Below are 27,214 nucleotides of genomic sequence, written 5' to 3'. Positions count from 1 at the left end.
TCTTTGTGAGAACCGGTGCTAAAAACCTCACTTTTTACACTGGTTCTTGCTTTGAACCGGTGTAAAAAGTCCCAAAAAAATTATTAAAAACACTTTTAGCACCGATTTTGTTCCAAAACCGGTGCTAAAAGTGCCCCAAAAAAATAAAAATAAAAAAAAATTTGCATTTTTTTCACTTAAATTGTACTTTATAATTATATATAATCATAATATACATAAAACAAATATATTTTCTTCAATAACTTGTAATATTACACTTAAAAAACTAAAATAATGGAGAAATGGAGAAAGAATTAAAAAATCAACATTAATCTACTAATATTATCTTAGAAGAGAGATTGGAGCAGCTCCAACTTGGTGTCTAAGAATAGCTCGAACCACAAATAACAGATCACACTATAGTACTACATCCTTAAGCCCCAGTTAATGCACAAGAACAACCCATATCTTGTAGCCCCAGCCTCAACTAGCTCTGGTGTCCAAAATCCTTCTTGATCAAAACTCACTGTGCTTTTGTAAAATCCTTACTGCCTGACCACTTTGAGCCTACTTCTGCCAAAGTCTGTAAAGGGGACTATCAGCATCACCTTGCAAAGAAAAATAAATCTCAAGTAACACCACCCAGCACATTTGCATCAGAGATCAAATTAATACATTTGCATCTAAACAAACCTGCTTAGAATAGATGTCCACAAGCAGGAACAGCAACCACTATTGGAGGCCAGCAAATCCCACAAGTGATATGTCTAACAAAAGTCAATCTCGTTAGGAGGTAATTGTAATAATCTTTAGAAGACGAGAATAACCAACAAACACATAACTTTTAAGAATTATGCTAAAATGATAATTATGCATTAGTTATGTATAAGAATCCAAAAGACTACATATATACTTCGTATAAAATATACAGGGGAAAGAGGATCCTAGTACCTAGCAAACAGCTAAATTCAGCTTACCTTTAGTACTAGTACGAAGCTTATTACAAGTACGACCTTATACTTGAGTATATGCAGTTTCTCATAAGCACAAGTAGCCAGCATGAGCTGATCCCTGTGCTCTGTACGGCTGTACCTCCTTGCTACCTACATAACATTTTCTATTATTTATGCTATAGATTTACAAAGTATGAATAGATGGACTGTGATTCCCTATAGGACTTGTGAGTGTTAAGTTGTAATATTACAATTTTCGTCCAAAAAATAAAATATAAAATAAAATAACATACAGAATATAAAATAAAACCCCACAATTGAATAATATAGAATTATAGATAATCAGCACATGAATCATGCAAAAGCCCATGCGATCCTAATTAATCTAAAAATTGACAGAACAGGAGTTTAAAGACATGCAACAATGCCCAGACTAATAAGTCATTAATAAAAGCAAGAAGAGTTGTCCTACCAACGCTATTGCAGCAGGAACTAGTTTACTATTACATCTTGAATTCACCTGAAATATATGACAAGTTGAGGTACAGGCTATCAGTCAGGAAAAGCAAAAAAAAAAAATGGCCCTATTGGAGCATCAATGAAACATCATACTGTCTTGTCTCAATAATTCTTGTCTAACAAGAACTAATTAGAATCAATGCTGTTTAAAAATCAAGTTGTTCCACATCTTTGAGCTCAACTGAAATATAATACAGCTCTAGAAAGCTGAAACTGAGAAAAATGCTGAAATTTAAATTGGCCAGAAAAGAGGTATGATTGGACAAGTGAATATGCCTTTTCCTTTTCCTTTTCCTTTTCCTTCTTTGACAAATAAAAATTGAGAATCCTTATTTAATTGTTTTGACAATTGTTTCTCACCTTGTGACTGCCTCCATAGTGCAGCTTCCCGCATTGATCTTAATTCGGCCTACAGCATCCAAACACTTCTATTATTTGATAAATCCAAAATCTGTAAATGTCTACCTAAAGTAAAAGTAAAAGGCATTACCTTCATTTCTTCTTCCTCTTCTTTTTTCTTAATTTTATCAACCGATTAAATAACACTCAAATTGAGTCACATATCGAACCAAAACTAAGGCTTCTTCCTGACAACAACGATTGCCAACAAGTCATGTCCAAAAGACTTTTTACAATGCCATTGGAGAGTCACAAGTATTCCAAGAAACCTCCAACAGATTTGCCCAAAGGTCCATATCCAACCCCCCACCCCCCAATAATTTTTTTTATCCATAGACCTAGTTCAAAGGCTATAAACCCCACTAGTAACGCTACTAAATGCTGAATTACAATGTCAACTTAAAGGGAGCATAGTTACCTATCAAGTAAGACTATTCTAAATTTCAATGGAAAAATAGAGGGAGGATAAATTGTTACAAATTCATCAAGCCATTTGCTACAGAGTATTCTCATCTCAAAATCGTCAAAACCCTTGACATAAATCAAATTTTAAGTCCATAATTCCATATTGCCCATCTAGGCAATGGGAAATAACCCTGGTAAACTCAATGTATAGGCTATAATTACTATAAATCACACTTAGGATAGTCTCCTCGGGCCTGACTTATATTTAACAAAAAAGTATAGGGAGAGCCTTCCTTGATTTACAGACTTTAAGTCCATATATGCAGCAAGAACAATATCCCTACTTACTCCTGAAAACAGCAACACACTGTATACAAAATACAAGAATCACTCTAATTACTGCTGTGAAACCTCAAAGAGACACAAAGCAAACTCCTCTAAGCTGCACATACCTATCAAACAAAGGGTATAAACATCAACTATGACAGTCGATTCAATGAAGATACCTACCTCTGGTTCATGGCTCTAAAACTCAGTCTGATAGCGAAACTCAGGATGCCTACTAACAAGATATCTTCTAAGTCCACCAGGCTACATATCATATGATCACATTATATATAGGTTATAGGCCTTAACATGTAATTATATTAGAATCAAAGAAAGTTACTTTGTGAATCAAACAAGCATGATTGCACTTACACCCTTTTTGTCGGTTCTCTCAAACAAAACAACCTGGCCCCCACGATCTCCAGTAGCAAGGTGGTCCCCAGTCTTGTCAAATTCAATAGTTGATATAATATCAACTGCAAGGAGAAAATTACATGTAAAATAGATCCACTGAGCAGACAATATCACAATATCATTTATTTAAGATGGCATGTATCCTGAGTCTACCACAGTAAAGCATGGGAAACCTCTATATGGTCAATTTCTTATGCTTTATTTTAAATCTAAATGAGATGCTGCCAGCCTATGCCACGTGTTACACCACAACAGCTTTGCACAATTGCATCTCATTTCTTGCAATTTTATCCAATATTATACGAGTAATGACCAACATAAATCAAGCAGCTCATTACACCACAACAGCTTACACAATTGCAATTTTATCCAATATTACACCACAACAGCTTTGCACAATTGCATCTCATTTCTTGCAATTTTACCAAGATCAGCACATTCTCAGTTAGATGCCATATACTGTCACCTTATGGCAGCAAAATCATAAGATACACTAGGTGAAAGGTGTCCAATCTCTAAACCTCAACAATCATATATACATTAGAAAATTTATGACTACAAATGCAAGATACACAACATAGACTACTACTGCAATACTCCATAACAAAATAACAGTCGGAGTAAACAAAATCAGATTGAGAAACTACATAAATCGGAGTACTAATCAGTTTTTGTATTTCGCACTTAATTAGTTCAAAAGACCTTGATCTGTTTGATTAATACTGCAATTCTATCATAATATGAGTATCATACATAGAAGTATTCAGTTTTGCAAAATTTGATTACAACAAATCAAATAACGTCCAAAGTTTTAGCACAAACTACAAGTAAAAGGACCTCAATGCAATAGGGACAACAACAAAAATATTTGAAGCTAATATTTCAGTTTCCTATCTTTGAAATATCCCTGCCAAAAACTAGAGTGGTTGCTCAGTTTACAGCAACATAGAATCTGTTTCTCCAGCTAAGTACACGCGTTAGATATGCTGAGCGCCAAATCAGAAAGCTGAGGAACCCAGCAATGGAGAACCATCAAGTTCATAAACAAATGCCCAAACGAGAACCATCAATTTAAAAAAAAAACAGCAACAATCAAAACCCTAAAACAATTTACTATTGTTGAATGCACAACTCAAAATTAAAATCACAACAGCAAACCACAAAGAACAGAAAACCCTAAATCAACGACTAACCCTAGATTGCGAAGGAATTCAATAGATTAGGAAGACCACGAAATAAATCTTACCTCGAAGCTGCTACAATGGAGTTGGAAAGCTCAGAATGCGCTTCAATGGAGGTGAGAAAGCTCAGCAGAATGCGCTTCAATGGAGAAGAGCTATGGAGAGAAAGAGACGAGTTGCGGCAATGGAGGTGAGAAAGCCCAGAATGCGCTTCGATGGAGGACGTACAGCTATGGGGAAGGTAGGCGACAGCGAGGGGGTTACGAATTGAATGTGGAAAAGCCAGAAGCTAAGGGAAATGAAAACTGAATTGAAGGAAGAAGAAGATCGAATTTCACGATTAAGTCGTTTTTTTGTTTAATTTACAGCACCGGTTCGAACCGGTTGTAAATGAATTCTTCCCACCGGTTTGGGCAGAACCGGTGCGAAATCCCTCTTTCCCTCTTCTTTTTTTTTTTAAATAAAAACTTTGGCACCGGTTCAAACCAGTGCAAAAACCAAGATTTGGCACCGGTTTATAAGGAACCGATGCGAAAGGTAATTATACAAATTCCGCCAATTTTTTTTCCCACCGGTGCGAAAAAGGGGGTGCCTTTTTCATTTTTTCTATTAGTGTGGGTTGTACGTGTGTGCTAGCACACAGCAACGCCTAGCAGCACGCACCAAGCAGCAGCGATGCATGTGTTGCGGGCTGGCTGGCGACGTGCTAGCTGGCTGCCCTGCCTTGGTGTTAGGCGCCAGCTGGCAGCCAAGGCAGGCTTCTAGCCAGCCAAGTGGAGGAGTGGTCCAGTTTTTGTGTGGGGACCAATGGTTGGTGTTTTGCCTTGGGGAGTAAGGTGGGTTGGTCCCCTCCCTTGGTGGTCCTCACCTTCTCCCTCACCTCCCATTGCCACTTGTAGCTTGTTGATTGATTTAGCATTTTATTTTGTTTTTGATTAAAATAAAATAGGGGAAAATGCAAATCTCCCACATTGATTGAGAATGGGATTTGGGAATAACACTTGAGTGGAACTAAAAAGGCATCTCGAATTAATACACTTAGTCCTTGTGATTCGACCTTAGCTTGCCACTATATAGTGTGAACACGATAGAGTTAGGTTAGGAATATAAATTGTTTATTTGATTTAGGATAGTAGACACGACCTATTATCCAACAATAGGTTAGGTTTCACAACTTATTTCTCTTCCTTCTTCTCACAAGGTTTTTCAACCACTATCTCACTCAAGGGTGCATCATCTCTCTAATTTTCAACCAAAACCTCATTGGAGCTCTCCTTAGCCTTACTCTTCCTAGGAAAACTTTCCTCAAGCACCTTACCACTTCTTGTTACAATAGCATTGACGGATCTCTTTGGGTCTAAGCATTGAGAAGGTAACACTACCACAAAATTGGGTAAATGTAACGCACAATACTAAACACCTGGGTGACTTGACCGTTCTCCATAGAAAAGAGAACGATTGAGTATGGGAAGAGCCTTCTAAATGACTTAAAATTAAACAGGTACAAGACCCCACCGCTCTATTTCATGAATTGCCATTTTAATCCTTTTATTTTATGTTAATTAATTATTTAAAAGAAATCAGTTGATCTTTATCTAACCCTAATTTCCAACAGTTGAAAACCTCTTCCCTCTTTACTCGCCAACCGCCACCTTCAAACCATTGAACCCTCCCTTAATTCTCTCTCCTCCATCTCTATAACTCTCCTTACCCATCAAATTCCTTGAATTTCATCATCAAATCCTAATTTCGACCATTTAAAAATTTCTCTCTACAATAATCCATCTTATTTTCTATGACCTCCATCCCTTTTCGACGCTCCCTAATTTAACCCTCCACTACCTTTTCATCTCCTCCATTATTGTTACTTTCATTTCCACCAGGGACGTTTTATCTTCATTCTTTGCAAACTTCATCAATTTGTGTTACTTTTACTACCACCATCGACTCCACCTTCACCTTAAAATACATCAACGGCGGCGGCGTTTGTAATTTCTTGAAATCTAGCATTATATGGTGCGAGCCTCGACGGTTTCAGCGATGGTATGTATAATATTTCTTCTGAGTTTACATCTTGACAATTGCCTTAGGATTTGAATCTACTTGCTCAAATTAGCTATAATTTTCTAATTCCGATTGTTTTAATGATTAATTGTTCAAAATTAGTCAAATTTTTAATTAGATAATGGGTATGCTGGACGTTTTTTTTCTTCAGATTATTAAAGAATCTAGTACTCTAGTAGGTTGACTATTATGAATTTGATTTTATTTGTTTGAACTTTTATAATTTTATTTTTGATAATTACAAGGTTTAATTATTCTTTTTTTTTTTTTTTAATTTCTATATTATTTTAGTATGAGGAGACCCCCATTTATCTCCTAGATAAACAAAATTGGTAAATCCCATGGCAAATTGGTAAATAAATGAAGGAAAAAGTTAAAAAAATGAAAGACCCACTAACTTAACAGTGTAAACTTTTTGAAGGCATGCCGTTATTAGTGTGAAGCCATGGAAGAGCTCAAAGAGGAAGAAGATGACGCCATTCCCCCCGACCTTCACCTTTCCTCTCCAAAATCCATCACAGCCACCACCGTCAAAGAGTCTCGTGTTCCACCGCCAACAATTCCGCCACAAACTAACTCCGTGACGCCGCTTCGCGGCTGTAGCCCGACCGGCCGAACAAATAAAAACCCTAATAGCAAAGTGTGTAAAGTAGGGCCATACAAACCCTTTAGGGAAAGCATCACCTAACTGCCGCTTTGCGGCTAAATCGGGCAGCCATTCCGCCATAAAAACATAAGAAAATGTAGATGAGGAGAGAGAAGAAAAACAAACCCCATAACCACCATATCTACCATCACCACCGTGCATCGCCAATGATTGTTGACAGAATTTGCTGACGAAAATTACATTTTGATGATTTTTCCAGAAACAATTGTTTACCAAAGTGACAAAGAGTATTTGACGGAGTTGAATTTTCAGTTAATGTTCAATTTACATAAATAACCCCACTTTTACTGCATTTTTACGAAAGTACCCTGGGATATACTTATCATGTTTATCTAGGAGATAAACTTGAATTTCCTCTTTTAGTATCAATTATATAATTATTTTACCGTGATATAATTTATGTATGATTGTTGAATTGTTTTTGTTTGAACATGAATTTTTAGGTCTCATAAACTTTTATTTTAATTGTTCAAATAATAATTTTTTTGTTTATTCTTTGCAGATTGAACAAAGATGATGACAAGTTTTGCTTTCAGAAATCAAGAAGACTGAATCTTATTCATTTGTTTTTTTTTTTCTGTACTTGTTGCAAATATAAATACTTGTATTTTACTGTAATTATTTTAATCAGTAAAATATTTTAAATCGAAAGATTAGGGGATAAATTTACCGTGATTTCAGTTTCTTCTAGCATTGCACAGTAATTTTATTTTTTAAAACAAAAAATTAAGAAAAGAGGAGTTAAGTATCACAGGTGCTTTATATTTTAGACATTAATAGGTCAGTTTGGTTAGATAGGCGCTTCCATTTCTCATAAAATGCAACGTCTAAGTGAAATAGGTGCCTCCTTTTCTTTCTTATGTAATTTATTTAACAATAGAAAAGGAAACTTTTAACTAAGAAAGGTGTTCTGTTTCTTTATTAATTATAGAACGCCTTCAAAAAGCGTCTTGTATACTTTATAAGGCACCCTAGTTGAAGAACGCCTCTAAAGCGTTCTGTTTTGTCTATTTGAGGCGTTTTGTAAAGCGTATTTTGTAGTAGTGTAAAGAAGAGGGGCTTGCATGGTCTTTCAAAGCATTTGCTAGTTAGAATATTTGGTTCTCAAGCATTTTGTTGTAGGTCATTATCTCATTGAACTTTTTATCACTAACCGCCATGTAAGTGTTCAACAACTTGGTTTTATTTACAATGTTTTTTTCCAAATTAGACCTAGAAGAAGAGGGTGGTGCATAGGAATTATCATTTTGAGCTTGGGTCTTTGGAAAAAAGTTGGGAGGAGGGCCTTTTTGTGAATTGCTTTGAAAATTGCCCTTATTTGGGTTGTTCCAATTACCTCTAGCTTTGTTTTGATTTCCATAACCTTGGTTTTGGTTACCATAACCTTGATTTTGATTTCCAAAATATTGGTTATGATTACCAAAGCCTTGGTTTTGATTTTGGCCACTGTAACCATGGTTGTTATAGTTGCCTCAGAAACCTTGGTTTCCTTTGTTCCTTTAATCACCACCTTGGTAATAGTTGTCAAAATTACCTTGGTTGTGGTAATTTCTATTACCTTGACCTCGTTAATTATCAAACCTTGATCCATTGTTATTAGACACATAGTTCACATGCTCATTCTCATTACCATCAAAGTCATCACATACATCCGAATAAGAGTGAGGACAATTAGATGCATCATGATCATAAGAACCACACACATCACAAAACAAGCATCCGTTAGGCCTGTTATTAGAAGAGGGAGGAGGAGTAGGGTTAGAAGATATACCTCTCCCGTTAAATTGGGAGGGCAAAATTGGAGTTTGAGAGGAAGTACTCTCCAACTTGGCCTTAATCGAAGACATCTCTTTCCCTATGTTTGAAACTTGAGAGGTGAAGTTGTTGATGGCATTAAGGTGGTCGATGGAGTACACCGCACTTCCTTTGCTTGGAGATTCTCTTTCCCCATCTTGCCAATCCATGTAATGCCTAACCACATCCTCAATTATGTGCACCACCTCTTCTTCCGTGCAATTCATAATAGGGTCACCGGCCACCACATCCAAGCACGATTTGCCTTGTGGACTCAAACCACCATAGAAGATTTAGATGATTTGATAAGTTGGGATTCCATGATGAGGTCATTCTCTTTGGTACCCTTTATACCTCTCCCAAGCCTCATAAAGGCTCTCATTAGGTTTTTGCTTGAAGCTTTGGATAAGAGCTCTAGCTTCCGTCGTCTTCTTTTGTGAATAAAACCTAGACAAGAACTCTTTGGTGACCTCGTCCATGTTCTCAATGAATTGGTTTCACCTACTAATCCAACAACTCCAAGGCTCTTCCAATGAGTGAAAAGGGAAAGAGCTTTAAGCGAATGAACCCTTTGGCTCACACCATTTACTTTTATTTTGTTGCAATATTTCTCAAACTTCTTGAGATGATTTAGGGGGCTCTCATGTTTAGCTCCACTAAATTGCCTTTTCTCGATCAAAGTGATCATAGCTGGTCGGGTTTCAAAATCATTAGTGGGTGTTGTAGGTGGTGCAATCCCACTTTCGAACCTATAAGCACCGGGAATCCCTAACTCTTTCAAAGCAACCCTTGGATTGTCTCCCATGCTTGCTTGTTCAAATTCTTGTTGTACCTCTTCTCTTGATGGATTGGGGCTCAAATATTTTGAAGCAACTCTTCTTCTAGAGATTGTTCTTTCAATTTTCGGATCGAAAGGCACAAGTGAACAAGCACGTGTACTATGGATGCAAAACTCAATGAAAATATTAGTAACACGGCTACAAGCGTAACCTAAAGAGAAAATACTTTTTTTTGTTTTCAAATAGAATGAAGTAGACTCAACAAACTAAAGCAAACAAACTACGCCATTCCCTGGCAATGACGCCATTTGAAAAGGGTTGAAACTATGTTATTAAGCTAGCTTACCTATGTCAACTAATTTATAACCAAACCTACACCTAGTATAGGGGCAAGTCCAAGTCGATCCACGGAGAATAGGTGGAACGTTACTATAGTTTTGCGTCAAGCTACCTCAGAGCAATAGTGTGAAAGTAGAATAAGCTAAGCTAGTCACGTAAGCAAGAAATTAAGGAAGAAATCAATCACAAATATGCTAGGGATAAGGTTCCACATATAATCACGACAGAGGTGCCAAATTGGGGGTAACTCGAAGCAATGGAGTGTTGCAAGGGCTAATGGTATTTGCAATCAAAGAGTTCAAAAGGCTATCTAGACTAATTGTCAAGCTAGATTTCCACTATGAATGACAAACTAGTAGAATCACAATTCAAACAAATCAAAATTGACAATCTCAAATCAAGTGGTCATGTCATCAAGATCAACAATGCAATCAAGTTTAGCAATCTAGGTTGATCAATCCTATCAAACTAAACACATGTACAAATCAATAAATCAATTTAATCACAACAATCTATTGATCAAAATCCCCAAATTAGCAACAATTTATCAATCATACATGCTTCCCCAACACGCTAGCTAAGAAATATACTGATAGAGGATCTAAACACGTCGTTATATGCTTAAAACCTTATCAACAAAATTTGTAAACTCTCAACCAATCCTAAAGAAAGTATAGGGGCAAGTCAAGGGTCGAACCACGAGGAATGGGAGAAAGGTTACTATAGCCTAGAGTCAAGCTACTTCGAAGAATGGGAAGGTGTTGATTATGTAAACTATGATCTCAAGCAACTAAATCAAAGAAGAAATTCAACATCAAAAGCAATAGGGATTAATCCACATGCAATTAAGATAGGAATGCTAATTGAGGGGAATCGATCAACCAAATGTTGCAAGGGAAAATAGTAATTGCAATCAAGAGAACTCAAAAGGTTATTTCCTAGAAGTCAAGCTATGTTTTCTCTATGAATGACTAGTAAGAAGAATTACAAATCAAATTCAATCAATAAATCAAGTGGTCATGTTATTAGGAATCACAATGCAATTTAGCTTGAAAATCAAGGTTAACTACTCCTATCAATCGAAACACGTGCACAATTCTATCAACTAATTTAATCACAACATTCAATCAATCAAAATCCTTCAATTAGCAATGATTCATCATTCATACATGTTTCACCATCACCCTAGAAAAGAATATACTCACTAATCATGGTTAATTGAAGAAGCAAAACTAAACTAATCATCAAATTCATCATCATCATTGCAAAACAAACTAATCAAGATCAAATCAATCAATAAGCTTGAAATTGCAACACTAATCAAAATCAAATAGAATGAATTAAGAAGAAGAAGAATCTTACAAACTTTGATCAAATAAAAGGAATTGTGCTTGCATTCAAAGTAGAAGAAGATCAAATGTAGAAATCACCAATTTCTCTCTTTAAAATCTAGTACAAAAATAGAAGTTCAAGTCTATCTATTTGTTCTTCAAAAGTAGAAGGAAAAGCTATTTATAGTATAACTAACTACGGAGAAATAAGGAAAACGTCCATAAATAGACCCGTACGGGCGCGCCCTCTCACAAGAATGCACGCCCGCGACGATCTAGGTAAGGAACAGAGATCCTTGGTGGCGCGCCCGCGCAAAAGAGTTACGTGCCCGTGCCACTAGAACAGGGGAAATCCTCAGCGCGCTCTTCGATGTAGGTGGTATGCTCCTCTTGATCGTCACTAGATATGGTAGTCACGAATTGGAGTTAATGGTGGGTGCAACACCATATTTTCACGCGAGCGCTACACGCGAGCGCAATCATCAATTCTTAAAGTTAGCCATTCCTTGCCTGGTGAGATATGTGAGAGCTTCCACCTTGCACTTTGAGTATCCTCTAACCCAAGAAATCATCATGAAGGGTCTTGGACTCCACCTTATACCTACAAACAAAGAAAGGAGAACAAATAAAAGAGAAAAGACGATAAAATCTATGGGGAATAGAAGAAAAGGTAAAATAAACAAGAAAGAGATAACTAGAGAGTAAGAGGCCAAAACAAAGAAAAAGATAGAAATAAATCTATAAAAGAGATCAAAAACATCTCAAAATATCGCCATTTGAGTGCCATATATGGCACTCATCAAATTCCCACAAGCTAAACTTTTGCTCGTCCTCGAGCAAAATAAAAACAAGTAAGGAAAGATGAATGGCTTATTCCACAAAGAAAAGATAGAGAAAGGGATGGGAATGTACACTAACTCACTAACGTAGGAATCACGGTTGGTAGCTACAACAAGCCCTTAAAACCCCAAAGTCGCCAATGAGGACGAGTGAGGTCTTGTAAGGGTTTCCAAAAGAGCTTAACCCATAACTCTCAAAGCAAAAACAAGGAAAAGCTTGAAAATAAAAGTGAAAAAAAAAACAAAAGAGAAAACACATGCCAATGAAATGGACTTTTGCAAATGATCAAGCACAAATGGATGCAAAACTTCCTAAACAAATAAGGGAATGGACGTTCCAAGATATCCAAGGTTGATTTGAATTATAAAACATGTTAAGCATAGAGACCTAATGAAACACAATTCCCCTTCATCCCAAACAATCTTACCGCATTCTCCGTACTAGTTTCAAATCAATCTCTATTGAGCATCTCAATGATTCCTCGAAGGAGCCGGAAAAGAAGAAATTTAGGGCTACTCAACATCTTGACTATGAAAACCGCTCCATAAGCTTGGCTCCTATCTCCCTCCACCGACTTGTGACTCAACCACAAAGGTCAAAAGGTCTTTGAACGGTTATAATGTATGGGCAAAAAGGGTAAATGTAGGCTAAAATTCGAAATTTGGTGGTATACCTAAAATGTGAAGCAAAGGGTGATCAATCCTTAACAACATATTCAAGCTATCACCAAACAAAAATACCAACACCCCCAAGCTTATTCAAAGCAAAAATCGCAAACATATATACAAAAAGCGTAAGAACGGTTCCCCTTAAGCTTAAATGGAACATTGTCCTCAATGCTCTAAACTAGGGAGACCACATCTTCATCAAAAGATTTTTGTTCTTTTCATTTTTCATCGTTTTTTTTTTCACTTTTATCAAAGCATTTGCATATGCTCCCTTTTTCTTCCATTCTTTATTGCTTTGTCCTCGCTTCTTTTAACTATGGACGGTTTTTCAACTTGCACTTACCTTTATTCACAAAATATAAACAACACAAACTTGCTCATCAAATGAACCAAATATCCACACTTTAAATCCAAGAAACACCAACTAACTAAGAACCATAAGCTTTAGAAAAACCAAAAATGGAACCAAATGGCTAGAAATCTAGTAATATGGCTTGAAAAGAAGGTAAAAGGCTCAAATGGCTAGCAAGGACGCAAATGTAAACCCAAAAACCAAATATATAAAAATGAAACCTAGAAAACCAAAAATAACCACCCCGAAAAGGTACCTTTGTCCTTCCGAAATGGTTCGATCACGATATCGGGAGATAAAAGTCAAGTTCTAGATAAGGTAAGCGACAACCAAGGATCCATGCCGCTCATGCAAAGTAGGTAGAAGGCTAGAAAAATGAAACCTCACATGGTTGTAGCAAAAACTCACTATGAGCTTCAAATTCACTATAGGAAGCAACACTGCCTTACCATAAGCAAGTAGACTAGAGCTTCAAGGTCCTAAAAGTTCTAAACACACTACCTTAGCATATAGTATCCTAGAATCAACCGAACATACTCTTAAAACGTGCAAACCGTTAACATTTAGGAAGACAATCATTCAAATATACAAGTCCAAATGGTATTATGTCCAAATCATAAGCAATTATAACAAGAAACACAAAACTTTGCCTCAAACAAAAATCTTTTTGGAATATATTTTTGTATTAAAAGAAACTAAAGAAAGAAAAGAAAGGAAAAGAAAAGAAAAGGAAAAGAAGAGCTCAAGGGTGCATGCAAAATCATATAAATCCCAATCGACAAATAAGTGGTCATTCGACTACAACGCCAATGACCCCAAACACCCTCAAGGTGTTGATAGCAAACATCCTCGAACCATTCAACTCATCCTAAACTATTCCTAAACTATGAAAACAAGAAGGGAAATAAAGAAGGGAAAATATAAATATCTCACAAAGCATTCCAAGCTAGGCTAAATAAAAGAAGCAAAGAGAAGCAAACACCTCCATGTAGCTCCAAGAAGCGTAGCTCGAACTACAAGGCAAAGGGAGAGAGAAAACAAACTATACACAAAAAAAACATGTTAGTAACTTCAAAACGAAAACAAAGAAATAAAATTATACACTAATCAAAAAAGAATTTGGATTTTAAGGATTTGGATTCAAGCGTTTGGATTCAAAAGGAGCACAATCATTATTGTTCATATCATCATAAAAAAAAGCATCAAAAATCATCATCTTGAAATCATCAAGAATCAAAAACCATCATCAAGAAATATCCACAAAACTCATCAAAAATCACATCACCACACTATCATCATCATCACAACAAAACCAACAAAATCATCAAGGGCTAGAGAGAAAAATCATGCAAAACAAGGTTAAAAGACATCAAACATATCAACAATAAACACTCTCAAAACAGACACACACACCCCCCCCCAAATGATGAATAAAGGCCCCCAAGCTTAAATAAAATCATCTTATTATCCCATCATTAAAAGCAAATAATCATAAAATAAAGGGATAGAGGAAAAAGCACAAATAGGGCACTATTGGCCACTAAGACCAGCCTCATCATTATCATCGCCTCTATCATAAGAAAAGCCGGACGGGGAACTATGAGGATCCCATCCACTAGTGTAACCGGGTGGCCATCCATAATGGCCTCGAAAGCTGTCTTCTTGCCAAGAGGTCAAGGGAGCATATAGTGGAAGCAAAGCAAGAGGGGCGGGGTGAGTGGGATCGACATAGGGGTAGTTAGGATCACCCCTATAGTCACTCCCATTGGATACACGGTAATTGTAATTACCATGCTCATCAGGGAAGGAGCGCAACTTGGTATTAGGTCCTTGAGGACCTTGCCAATATGCATATGTGGGCTTGTTATCACCCCCCCTCTTAAGATGGTACGGGACCAAGTTGTGGCGGCCAATATGGATAATTGACTGTGGGGGTGATTTTTCCCCGGTTGACGCTCGTATCATAAAGGGCATGTTGTTGGAGAAACATACCTTGTTGCATCTCCATGAGCCCTTGCATACCAAGTTGCATGCTTGCCATTTGGTCTTCAAGGCCTTGCATGTGTTGAGGATGAAATTGTTGTTGTTGTTGTTGTTGTTGTTGTTGTTGTTGTTGTTGTTGTTGTTGTTGTTGTTGTTGTTGTTGTTGTTGTTGTTGTTGTTGTTGTTATTCTGCATCATCATCACCTTCCTCTAGACCACAACCCATGTTAGCACCCGGAAACCAATTGCTTTGGGCAACATACCAAACATTGGGAGCCTCTATCTTCAAGGAAGTAAAAGAAGGGTTAGGGAGATTACACCTATACACTTGCCTCACCAACCAATCATGTACATCATCATCATTTGTTTCGGCAATGAAGTGCACCCTCTTGAGTTGTACAATGTCGAGGTAGATCACCTTTGCATCACCCACGGGGGTGCAAGAAACAAGGTAGCGGGAGTAACCAAACCTCATAGCTAATCTAGTCGCCATATTTCCACAAGTTTCTCCCGTCCTTTGTCCTCCTATGATAGACTCACAACTCTTCAAGAATTGGTGGCCCATGTTCAACCTCCCTCGCCACTCCTCCCTTGTGGCTAACCAAAAAATGACCAACTTAAGCTTTATCATTTACCCAAATCTTGATTGGGGAGAACCGATTACTCCAAGAGCCTTTGCAAGATGCGAAGAGAAGGTTGGTACATATCACTAGCAAGAGAGAAGCGGGCACCAAATGCTTCTTTACCCAAAATAGCGTTTTGATAAGTGTCATTCATGACACATATCAGGGCGTTTTTCTCCCTTAGTTTTAGGTTTATTTCGGTGTTTCTTTGTTATTTCTATTCCTTTTAGTCTTGTTTTAGTTATATTTTTCTTAGATTATGGTTTTAGGCCTTAGTTGTAAATAATATGATTTTTGCTCGGTTTATAGCTTGATTTGCATGTTTTTCTATGTGTTCTTTCACTCTTTTCTTTCTTGGTCTATTTGTATAACTCAAGAAAAGGCAAGAAAGTTCAATAGAAGAAGCTTGAAGCTAATAAAGAAGCTAAGAAGCTTGAGACAAGAAAGCTTGAAGCTCGTAGAGGGCCTTAAACCGAGTGTTGTTCACTATTTTAGCCATAAATTTTGATCTACACATTGGATTGAGGAGATTCAAATTGAGTTGGAAACTAGACTTGAAGATATTTCCAACGGTAGGTTTCACACCCCAAGAGGCTTCCTAGAACAAAAGTTATGGCCGTTTGAATCTGCAAGACGCTACCAGGCTCCGCGAGCGCGGCCCATGGTGCCACTGGCGCGGCTATTTGTGGCGCGGCTATTTGTGCCACGGGCGCGGCTATTTGTTCCGCGGGCGCGGCTATTTGTTCCGCGGGCGCGGCTATTTGTGCTGCGGGCGCGGCTATTTTTTCCACGGGCGCGACCCTCTGTTCTGCCCAGGCGTTGCAACTTTCTGGAGATGCCTCAGAGAAGCCTTTCTGCGGGCGTGGGTTTCTGGGTCTTGTTCGAGCTTAATTTCCGGATATCTTTCTTTCTCTTCTTGTAATATAAATAGAGGAGTTCTTAGACTTCCAAAAGGGGGACTTTTACATTTCCTCTCTCCTCTAATTAGGATTAGGGTTAGATTAGGATTTTCTCTCTCTAGTTTAGGAGTAGTTTTAGAGAGAGAAAGCTTGGATTTCAATGGATATTTGAGAGCTTGAAGAAGAAATTTTATGGATTCTCTTCTCATCTATTCAATGAGATTTTCTAACTTTCTCTCACCTTTATTACTTTGTTTAATTCTTGTATTTTGCTTATTACTTTGATTCTAGTTTTACCCTGTTTTCCATGTTTTCCTTCATTATGTTTGCTTATATTTTGTTGTAGGGAAATGGATGAAGGTTATGTTGATGAATTGAGTGATTGGTTGTAATTAGTATGCAACTGATTCTTGATTATTGTGTTTGGATTATGCTTACATTGACTAGAATCTTTTTAGCTAATTGATTCTTGGTTCTTAATTGTGCTTTCAATCAATTGCGCGGAAGTGAGTTGATTGAGATTCTAGATTCTTCCATACCATTGCTAGGCTAGTTGCGCGAGAGTGAATTAGCTTAGTAGGATAATTAGCATGCTTAATTGCGCGGGAGTGAGTTGAGTGTGTTAATCGTTCCTAATTGAGATCATGATCATCTAATTGCGACTTGTTATTGAATTCATTAATGTAATTAGATTCCCCTTTCCCTAATATCTAGTTAATTGCTTTAAGTAGTGTTTTAGATGTTTTTCTCCCTATCTCACAACCTTCCTACTAGTCTAATTACCTCAAATTAATACACTTAGTCCTTGAGGTTCGACCCTAGCTTGCCATTATCTAGTGTGAACTTGATAGAGTTAGGTTGGGATTATAAATTGTAAATTTGATCTAGGGTAGTAGACCAACGATCTATTGTCCCCCGATCACGTTCCACCAAAAAAAACTCGGCATACCCATTAAAATGCTCATGCTCGGGGAATAGAAGATCGGCATCGGGATTGAAGTCTAGTGCTTCATTAATTCTCGAAGGGAAAGATTATGAACTTGGTTGAAGATTTGGAATGATATTTCAAAATCGGTATCATCTATAGGAGTGGCCTCAAAAGAAGATAGGAACTCCCTTGTAGGCTCAACATATGTCCGAAAAGTGTGTTGACAAATGTGTCTATTCGAAGGTTTTCAAAGAGCATCCATAAATCCTCGTCAATGCCTAACTTAATCATGTCTTCTCTACAATAATGGCGAGAGGGTCTAAGGAGTCTCTTTTTTAATGTTGGCATAGATTGGTTTGTGTGATGGGTTATTGAATTTTAGAGTTGGGAGAGGTAAGGGTTCATTGGAGTTATTAGTTTGTGTTAGAGGTTCTTGTTGTGGTTCCTCAATCCAAACTTGGGGCTCCTTCCCATTCCTCCTCTTTGATGTCAAAGACCTTAATACTCTTGACATTACTAACAACCAAGATGATAGCCAAATAATCTCAAATAAGCAATCACAATCGCCACCAACACCAACAGTATCAACACCACAATGTAACCACACCAAATCCCCAAGAGAATACCAACTCCAAACTTCACCCCAATCTCACCAAAAAAAGACAATAATGCTAAACAATCAACAACAATCAAAAGTTAAGCATTAAGGATTAGCAAACAACAAAAACATGAATCAACATTATCAATTCAATCAACAAAATACCCAAAAACAATACTACTACTATTCAAAAGTATGGAAAAATCAAATTCTCATGTAACTGTGATAAAACAAGTTCAATAAAGAGTAGAGAAGATGATTATACCATACAAGAGGCAAGAATAACCATGATTAGAGCACTAATTCATCAAAATTTCAAAATCCCCAATTTTATCTCCAATGGAGGTTGAAGCTTGAAGAAGAAGAAATGGTGAGTAGTAGTATGGGAAATGAGTAATTTAAAGAGAAATGTGTGGGAAATGAGTGATTTATGAGGGAAATTTGTGAATTTGGCTGATGTTTTGATAGACTTGGGGGTTTGGGTTTGTATTTTAGAGTGAGAAGGAGTAGATTTCCAAATATATAGTATGAGAAATGAAGAAAAAGAAAGGAAAGAAGGAAAGAAAAGCTATATCCTAGAGCCGGGCGCGCCTGCGCCAGCCTCCTGCGCGCCCGCGCAAGCTTGTGGGTCGCGCTCAGCGTTGTTCTCGGCTTTGCCTTGGAGCTCCCGCGCCACTAATCCTCGCGCCCGCACTCCCCTATTTCACCTCTTTCTCCATCCTAAACCTTGTTCTAGCAATCTTAGGTGCATCTACCTTCCTCGTATGGCTCAAAATCATGCAACATTGAGTACAAACTCTCACTCCAACCACTAAGCACCTCCAAATGATGCTTCATGCTTGATCAAATGAATCCAATTCGCAAGAAAATCACCCTACAAAAACAAACACAAAAACAAATAAAGAAAAGAGACGATAAGAAAAGAAAAATGAAAAATGAAAAGAGAAAAGTTAGAGGGCCGGGTTGCCTCCCGGGAAGCGCTAGTTTAAGGTCCCTAGCTTGACCCTATCTCCAAGTCATGGAGGGTCAAAGAAAACCACCTTGTCTAAAGTGGTGGATAGATTAGAATCATTACCATGCTTTGGCAAAATCACATTATGAGATTCATTATCTTACATCACAAAAACCCGATAAAACTTATTGAACTTCAATTTCTCCTTCTTTTTCTTAGGAACCCTCTTTCTCTTCTTTGTTTTCTTCTTCCTTAGGGCCATGTACTCCACACCATCTATGATTGAAAAAACTACTTTCATCATCATGCAAAGCAAGTCCAAACCAAACCGGCATCTCATTCACATCCTCAAGCCTTGAGGTATCTTTCTCGCTTTCACTAACCAACTTGCTATCAACACTTATAGAAGCATTGTCACAACCTTCAAGAATATTATTAGTAGACAACGAAAAAGTGCAAGAAATATCATTCATAGGAAACGAATTAATGCACATAATTCCTTGCACATAAGAAAGGGAATCATGCATGGGCTTGAGCTTGAAACTAGCCGAATCATTACCAACACACAAAATGATAATGCCACCTTTTACACCTACCAAGGCACCCGAAGTTGCTAGGAATGGCTCCCTAAGATGATAGGTATGTTGTCATCTTTCGCAATCTCTAGCATAATGAAGTCCACGGGGATAGTGAAATTTCCTATCTTGAGGGGGACATCCTCAATTCTACCCTTGGGGAACTGAATAGAGCGGTCAGATAATTATAGGTTCATGTTGGTAGGGAGTTAAAGGAATGGTTTCCTTCAAACAAGTATATTATTCCGATAAAGGGTTTAGAATAAATTACGAAATTAATTATTTAGTAAAGTCAAGCGATTGGAAAGTTGGGCTAGAGGCCTTCTCCGATCCCAGCAGCAATAGCTAGCGTATGCTGTGGCTAACAAGCAGCAGCAGCAGCCCGACTTGTGCTTGGGCTTGCGATGGCAGCACCATATCCCAACAACAATAGATGCCTGAAAGCGTGCAAGGCCTACTGTGATGCGATGAGCCTCGCTTGCTAGCCTAGCCGAGAGCACAAGGCAGCCAAGAAAGGCTGGCCTTAGTGCTCAAGGCATAGGGCCCAACCGAGGCACAAGGCTACCACCTTGGCAAGCCTTATTGCCCAAGCCTTAACCAGTCATAAGTTGTTTTGATTGGTGGGTTTAGTGGCTTGGGGAACAAGGAGGCCATGTGGCTCTCCTTGTGGTCCTCAGCTAACCAATCCCATGTGATTGCCACTTGTTGCTGGACTATTTGTTCTAGCTATTTAATTTATTTTAGAATTAAATTAAATACTAGCTTTTCTCAACTTTGCAAAAGTCCCATATTGATTGGAAATCAAGAGGATGGAGATGCTTCTCCTATAAATACCCAAGGCCTTCCTTGGAAATTGTTACAAGATTTAAACTCTATACAAGGCATCTCCATTGAGAAAACCTTGTAAAGAGATCCTCTTGTTAGTAGTGTTAATATTACCCTAGCCAGTAATATTAGCCAAGTTTGGGTGCGTGGGTGGACTACGTTGGAGGGGTCGCGTTTGAGGCTCTTTCTCCGTTCGTGAGTCCGTGCTCGTGCTAAGTGGAAAATATGCATTAAGGGTATGATCGTCTTTTGCTCTCTCTCTCTCTATCTCTCTCTTTATTATTATGTTTGGGCGGATTTTGTCCGCGCAGTGTTTGACACCGCAAAACACTACAGCGGTATCACGAGCCGCGTGCATTTAATTATTATGACTAATAATTAATTAAGGTGATATTAAATGGATTTAAATTTCTGGGTTAGCATCCTAATTAGATCAGGACCTCGTTTTTAATTAGATTAAAATCGTATTTATGCTATATTTGGCCTACGAACCCCGATTTCGACTCAAAAATAGTGAATTTAGTGTGGAATCCACATTCTAAATCATTCTTTACCAACAAAGTTGTATTTCGAGGGGTTTTCGTTTGAAACAAAAAAATTTAAATCTTTAAACCTTGATTAATTATGGCATGCAATTATTGGATTATGTGTTTGATTATACCATTAATCTTCTAAAATTTTACACCTTATTAAGTATGTTTATGAAGTCATATTGGTTTCTTATTTTGGTGAGCTCTTAATTTCACATAAACTTGAAATTTCACATTCTTGCAAGTAAATGAAAGTTTATGGTGAATATGATTTTTGAAGCCCTTAAAATGTTAAAGATTCAATCTTTAATTGTTTATTTGGTTTAATCTTAACTTACTAAAATCCATAATGAACTAATTTTTTGTTTCAATCATTTTGGAAGTTGATTAAAATCTTAAATGTTCATACTTGTGCTTGAAATATCATTACTCTTCATATTGGAAGGATGAAATGTTCAAATGTGCATAAGTAAGTGTTGGATAAATTACTTCACTGGAAGATTGTTTACTTATTCAACTATTTTTTGTCAAATCTCATTATTAATTTATGTTGGTTAAATTAATTGTGAGAATACCCCTCAACTTTATTTTTATTTTTTTGTTGCATCAAGTTGAGCCAAAAATAATTTGAAGAATGGTTCTTGAATTAATTTTGGTTTGTGCACTAAAATTGATTTTATTTAAGTTGGACTTGTTTTATTTTCAATATTGCTCAATATTAGTTCTAAAATTAGTTTTTACGTCATACAAAAATTCAAATTAAAATCCCGAAGCACAACAAGCATAAAAATCGAAGCATCGAGCTTCGAGCACCAACTTAGCTAGCAGGGCTGCTCGCACAGCCCGCATGTTGTTGCCGAGGTGGTGTATGCGAGTGTGTGCGAGAGGATGCGGGGAGGGCAAGCACAGCCGCGCGCATGCACGCTGGTGGTAAGAAGCACCCAACCCGCATGCAAATGCAGCTAGGCGCTGCCCTCGCTGGCCTAGTTGTGCGGCGGGTATGAGCTACTACCCCGCCCAGCACCTAGTACCTAAACCAAGGGTTACATGTAGCCGCACCTTGGTGCCAGCACCTAGCACGCACCAATGGCTGAGCAGTTGCAAGGCCATCATCTGCCTTGGCGCGCTACTAGGGCCATGCGGCATTCCTAGCCAAGGTGCCTAGCAACCCCTAGGCTTGGCCTTGGATGCTAGGAACTTGGTTCATTTTGTTATTTTTGCGTTTTTGTTCAATCGAGGCTAGGCCTCAATTTTTCCAAGTAATTGCAAAATTGTTTTGACAAAATTTTGTATATCTGGCTTAACTAATTTTAATTGGATTAATTTTAATTAAGTTGGATGTGGAATTTAGTAAGAGCTTCATTAATCGTTTCGAGCTTAATTTAGCCTTGTGCTTATATTATTGCGTTCGTACACATAATCAGATTAACACTTTGACAAGTTTTAATTAGGCGCGTTAATTGGATTCACCACCTAAGTTAGTAACTAGTATGCACTCGTTTTGGTACAATAATTTGTATTGTCGCTTGAATTACTTTTAAAATGCATGGGCCATTTACTTTAGAAGTGAATGGATGAATGTAATATTTTAGATGTTCTAATGCAGGTTTTACAAAATGGCAACTAGTATGGCCTGAATAGGATAGCAAAGACGGACTATGACCCGTTTTGCATTTTTGTAAATCTAAATATGGACTGCATGCTGTTAAGTATTTTTATACTTAAATTATTTATATTAGTCCTAGTTTTTCTAGTAGTTTCATAGTTGGTGATGTCCCAAAGACAACGTTTCTGAGAAGACGAAGCCAAGAAGATGCAAATGAAGGCCTTGAAGATAAGAAGATTCAAAGGGCTCATGCTAGTTTGCCAATGCATCTTTTTTTATGCTCTATATATTTTGCTTATATATAATTGCGATATTAGGTGCATGTTTAGGATTTCGAATGTTGAATGATTAATTTAGTTCACTTAAATCAACCAACATAGAAACCCTAATTCCCTAAGAACATTGAGTCAAAATTGCCATTCAAAATGACACTTGCGGAACTAATGAGAATTGTAATGGGCTATGCCAAAGCAAGGCATTACTACTTTCCTAGGGAAATAAGGTATGTTGGTGGGTTTGCTAAAGCAAGGGATCATATACACGTTAATTCTGGTTAAACTCAACGATATCAGTAAGGAGTCCTTGGATGTCGTGGCGAAGGTGATAATCGTCAAGGAAACATTGGATCCGACGATTTATAGAACCTAGAATAGCTTAAAGCTATTAGCAATTGGATTGCTTACCTTAAAATATTAAGTGTTAAGACAAGCCAAAGCATGCTTAATCACTTTCTGATTTTTGGGGTCTTAAAATCATTTTATTCTCGTCTAATTGAGACAAATTTATAAATGTGTGAATAGAACGTTAATAAGTTAATTGAAATTGCTAATTTGCATGTATTTCAATGCTTATTATGTTATCTTGATAAATGGTTATACTTTGCACTTATATTTGTAGAATTCTAAATCAAATTATAATGTTTCCAACGATTGGTAAAAGGAAATCTTTTGAGAATGGTTCTCAAGGAAAGAAGAGCATTTCTAAAATACAACTTCTCATAAATGACTTTTATGGATTAGTTCGAAAGGACGGTTGGACATCATGTATTAAAAATACTAGGTAGTTTTGATAAGCATGAAGTTTTGAGTTGAAAACTTAAATTATCAATAATTGACAACCCAACATGTCTTTTTGCTTTATACACTAATGAGTAGGACTCATTGATGTAGTAATTCAAGTAGGAATTAAAGGAAAAGATGGAACTTTGTTTTATAGCGTATTAATGCTTAATTATGCCTAACAAAGTATAAAAGTCAAAAACATTTAAAGTAGTGGTTCTTAAAGTTATGAAATAATGTATAAAGCAAGGAACATAAAAGAGGAATACAAGATTCCAATTCTACCTAAGAGTTTATGTTATCGAAGTTCGCTTAGTAACTTATCTTCACAAGTATTAGATACGGCTTGAGAGTTCCACTTTCGAAGTGACCACAAACCATTGAAGTTAAGCTAAGTTATTAACTTACGATCTTGGAATGAAGCAAGAAGGTGCTACATTAGCTGTAAGGTCATTAGCTTTGTTTAAAAACCTTTTAAAGTGAAGGCTGGAACAAATGATAGTTATTGTGTTCCATAATCAGCAAATGTTCTGTTTATGCATGGATAGACTCACATTCATAGTAAAAGAACAATAGTTGTCGGTTTTTACGCATGTTTGTTTAGGCCATGAGTCAAGGATGCTTAATTATAAACAAACATTTCCCTAACGTAAACTTACTAGGTGCAACTCATAGACATGATTTGAAAGGAATGATGTCCTTCCAACAAGTGCATTATTCCGATAGAGGGTTCAGAATTATTAGAAAGCTAATTCTTCAATAAGGTCAAGTGATCGGAATGCCTAAGTGGAGGCCGCTTCCGATCAGTAATGTTAATGTACAATTAATATTACGGGTTAATCTTGACTGAATCCTTTGGGTCAAACTCAATCGAACAACCGATCTGAGACGACGAATCAATCCAAAGGATTAGATGAGTCATCAGAGTATTACGAACAAAGACGTCGGATATCGGTCTTAGAGCGTCGAGACCGAGCGTCGCAAATTCAACAAGCAACAAGTTCGAGCTAGGCTGTAGCTTCACATTGTCTTAGCCATGCGAGTGCAAGGCTAGCTCGAGCTAGCATGCGCATCGCAATGCTAGTCTTAAGCCTAGCATGCATTGCGTGCTAGGCCAAGCGTGCTAACATGGCTAGCATTTCTGGCCGCAAGCATACTAGCAGCTAGCGCATGCTAGCGTGGTACTGTGTTGGGCCATGCACCCAGCCGAAAGCCTACCAAGCATCGCAACATGCTTAGGCCTTGCACATCACAACACGCATCATCGCAAGCCATACGTGCGTGTGTCTGGTTGTGCGTGCTAGAAAAGCCCGCAAGCATTGCAGGCATGATGCCTTGCGTGCTCGCTATCATGATAGGCCAGGCACCTAGCGCATCACTAGCCAAGCACCCATCGCAAGGCTAGGCCATGCTAGCATGCTAGGCGCCCAGCTCATCGTAGCTTTGCACCGAGCAGTGCACTCACACAGCACACACATTATAGCAGCATGCTGTGTATGCGTGTGTGTTTCTCATCATGCTTGCTAGTGAGCAGCACCATGCACCTCGCCACTCGTACAACAAGCACCAGCCAGCAACATCACGCACAACATCCCAGCGATGCATGCGTTGGCTGGCTATGTGGCTGCGCGTGTGCGTGGGCAAGCTGGCCAGCAGCCCAGCCTTGGTGCTAGGCGCCAGCTGGCTGCCTTGGCAGCCAAGGCAGGCTGCCAGCCTGCCACGTGGCTGTGTCAACCGGTCAAGGGGATGGGACCAAGGGTTGGTGGTTGGCTTGGGGAGCAAGGTGACTTGGTTTCCCCTTTGGTGGTCCTCACCTTCTCTCTTCCTCCTTATGCCACTTGTAACTTGTTGATTGAATTGCATTTTATTTTGTTTTTGATCAAAATAAAATAGAGAAAAATGCAAATCTCCCACATTGATTGAGAATGGGAAATCAAGGTTCATTTCTCTATAAATACCCAAGTTTTAGGATTTGGGAAGAAATCTTGAGTGGAACTAAAAAGGCATCTCCTTAGTAAAGTGAGAAAACCTTAAGTTCGTAATACTCTATTTTTATTGGTCAAGTCTCGACTAACCTTCGGGACTAGGACCGTTCGGGTTGGGTTCGTGGGTATGAGCCGTTGGAGACCGTCGCGCTGCGAGGTTTAGCTTCTCAAGTAAGAGCTTGGGTTCGAGCGAAGCACTCGTCAAGGGTAAGAATGTCTTTTCTCTTTCTCTTGTTTATTGTTTAATTATGTGATTGCATGCTTAGTTACCTTAATTAGTGGGCGGGTCTTGGGGGGGTTTCTCTTCCGCGTAGAGTCGGACTCTATGAAACCCAACAGCGGTATCGGAGCAGCGCTCACTTTAATTTTTGTAACGAATAATTAATTAAGGTGATTTTAAATGGATTTAAATTTCTAGTTGTGCTTTCTAATTGGATTAGAAGCTCATTTTAATTAGTTTTAATCTCGTATTTTTTTTGCAAATAAATTGATTCAAGTCTGAATGTTTTTGGTGAACTTGTAATTTTGAAGTCCCTATTAATTTAAAGATCCAATCTTTAATTGTTTATGTGGCTGGAACTTTGATTGATAATTCCATGTTAAACTAAATTTTAGATTTAATTATTTTTGAGTTGATTTAAGTCCAAGTTCAAAACTTGTTATTGAAATTAAATTAATCTTCATGTTGGAAGATGTAATTTTTCAATTTTACACAAGTTATTGTTGGAAATTTTTCAATGGGTTGAAAGGGTTTATTTTTCCAACCCCTTTAATTTTGTCAAATCTCATTGTTAATTTATAGTTGATTAAATTAATTATGAGTGTGGGCCTTCAATTTTGTAGCATCAAGATAGACCTAAATTGTTTTAAAGAATGGTTCTTGAATAATTTAGGCTTTGTGCACTATTAAAATTAAATTTAATTAAGTTGGACTTATTTTAATTTTTATTTTGCTCTAAATTGATTCTAAAATAAATTTAGAATTAATTTTATGTCACACATATATCGGGATTAAAATCCCGAATAATAGCACGCAAATCATGGTAAAATCACCCAAACGCCACCAAGGCTAGTCGGGCTGCTCACGTAGCCCACATGTGGCTGCCTAGGTGCGCATGGTGGTGCGCCCACCTCGCCTTGGTGCTGCTTTGTGGCGGGCTGGGTATGTGCGTTGAGTGCATGATGTTGTGTGGTGCGTGGCTTGTTGGGCGTAGCTCACAAGTGTTGCTGGGCAGCAAGGAAAGGAGCTACAGCAGGCCCAGCCACACACTGCCAGCGCCAGCACGCATGTTGCGATGCTGCTGGTGCTAGCAGGCGTAGCCTTGCTTGCTGGGCAGGCATCCTTGCGCCCAAGAACGCATTAGAGCAGCCTTGATGCTTAGCAAGCCTAGCCCCATGGCTAGGATGCTAGGCACTCAATTTTGATGTGCTGAATTTTATGCTACGTGGACTATGAGTTTTGTGAATTTTTGCCGTTTAAATTTTATTTAATTATTTTAACGAGGCTAGGCCTCGGTTTTTCTGGCCCTTGCAAGATTAATAAATTTTGACAAAGTATGGGTTAACCAGCTTAATTTATTGGATTAATTAAGTTAGATGCGTAATTTATAGGAGCTTCATTAATTGCATGAAATAATTGCG

General features: G+C 37.9%; 2 long non-coding RNA genes across 2 annotated transcripts; one reads left to right on the top strand and one right to left on the bottom strand.

Annotated features, from left to right (window-relative positions):
- Positions 1 to 241: 241 nt before the first annotated feature.
- Positions 242 to 4,627, bottom strand: LOC110724396. Its single transcript, XR_002511963.1, has 8 exons — positions 4,243 to 4,627; positions 2,955 to 3,058; positions 1,942 to 2,846; positions 1,812 to 1,860; positions 1,405 to 1,452; positions 957 to 1,082; positions 673 to 746; positions 242 to 562 (listed from the first exon to the last, which is right to left on the bottom strand). It is a non-coding gene; the product is annotated as an uncharacterized LOC110724396 (long non-coding RNA).
- A 1,134-nt stretch (positions 4,628 to 5,761) lies between these two features.
- LOC110724395 lies at positions 5,762 to 7,583 on the top strand. The gene is made up of 2 exons (XR_002511962.1): positions 5,762 to 6,220; positions 7,411 to 7,583. It is a non-coding gene; the product is annotated as an uncharacterized LOC110724395 (long non-coding RNA).
- Positions 7,584 to 27,214: the final 19,631 nt, after the last annotated feature.

This window comes from Chenopodium quinoa, unplaced genomic scaffold (genome assembly GCF_001683475.1).
Source record: "Chenopodium quinoa cultivar QQ74 unplaced genomic scaffold, ASM168347v1, whole genome shotgun sequence".
In the NCBI taxonomy this organism is placed as follows: domain Eukaryota; kingdom Viridiplantae; phylum Streptophyta; class Magnoliopsida; order Caryophyllales; family Amaranthaceae; genus Chenopodium; species Chenopodium quinoa.
This window is presented reverse-complemented; position numbering and strand designations above follow the sequence as displayed.